Raw genomic sequence first — 1,120 nt, forward strand, 5'->3', positions numbered from 1 at the left:
TTGTTCTGATGGGGTAGACGATCAAAGAGTGGAAGGAGATGAAAAGATTGACAGAACAGTGCTGATATATTTGGTTTTTAAGGAAATAATAGATCTATTATGTTGGTATTAATTCGGGAAAACTCTATTTTATTTCTTTTAAATCATTCTGATATTTTTGATCAATCCCGTCGACTGCTACTCAGATATTTGAGATGAATACAAGACAGTAGACCATCGTTAGGACCAAAGCATAGCTATATCACCAAACAGAGGAACATTAAAGACGATTAGATTAATACGATCGACATAACGCCAAAAATGTGAACAATTGTGAAAACGGTGGAGGCAACAGATACCTAGAATAGCGACTTACGACGATGTTTCTTCCGATGTCCAAGTGTCTATAAACAACCCAGGATTATCCAAGTTGCACAAGCATTGCCATTATATTGTTTGCCTATTACAAATATTTGTTGCTTCCTCCAATTTTATAATTTGGTCATCACTTTTTTGCTGCATGGCCAATATGAGTGATATTATCCTGGATACTTAAGAAGCAGGCTTTATATCTCAACAGGTCTGTAAATCGCAATTTAGTTAGCTGCATGCAAGTACTGAACGCCAAACCTCTTGTGGCTCTGAATATTTTGGTCATGTACAGCTGCTAACAAGTGTGTAGATCTGGCGTGTTCCTAATGCCCCTTTATTATCAACTCTGTGCAAGTCTGACTTGAAATTACATTGTGGTCATCGGATATTTTAATGCGGTTTTGCTACACAAATGTCGCACATAAACAAAGGCACAATAACATGCTGACAATTGAACAGAGGCACGCTATACATCTTGCAGTAATGTGAATGACGAGTCAAAGGTTGCGAATGATGGAATAATGGCCCTTACACACTTACAGTTCATTGTAGAGCTTTACTAATATATTTATTCTGACGTTTAACACAAATTATTCTAAAATAAATAACCTTGATTTATTCGTAAAATCAACTACAAATTTTTGCTTTTCCTGTTTTATGAGGTATTTTGAACAATGTGCAAAGCTGTGCAAATTATGTTTCAAACGCGTTAATTGTATTCGCAGAAAGATGGGCCCACGTAACAGTACTGACGTGCACCTCGCAAGGA

Source organism: Plasmopara halstedii (genome assembly GCF_900000015.1).
Source record: "Plasmopara halstedii genome assembly, contig: Scaffold_614, whole genome shotgun sequence".
NCBI lineage: Eukaryota > Oomycota > Peronosporomycetes > Peronosporales > Peronosporaceae > Plasmopara > Plasmopara halstedii.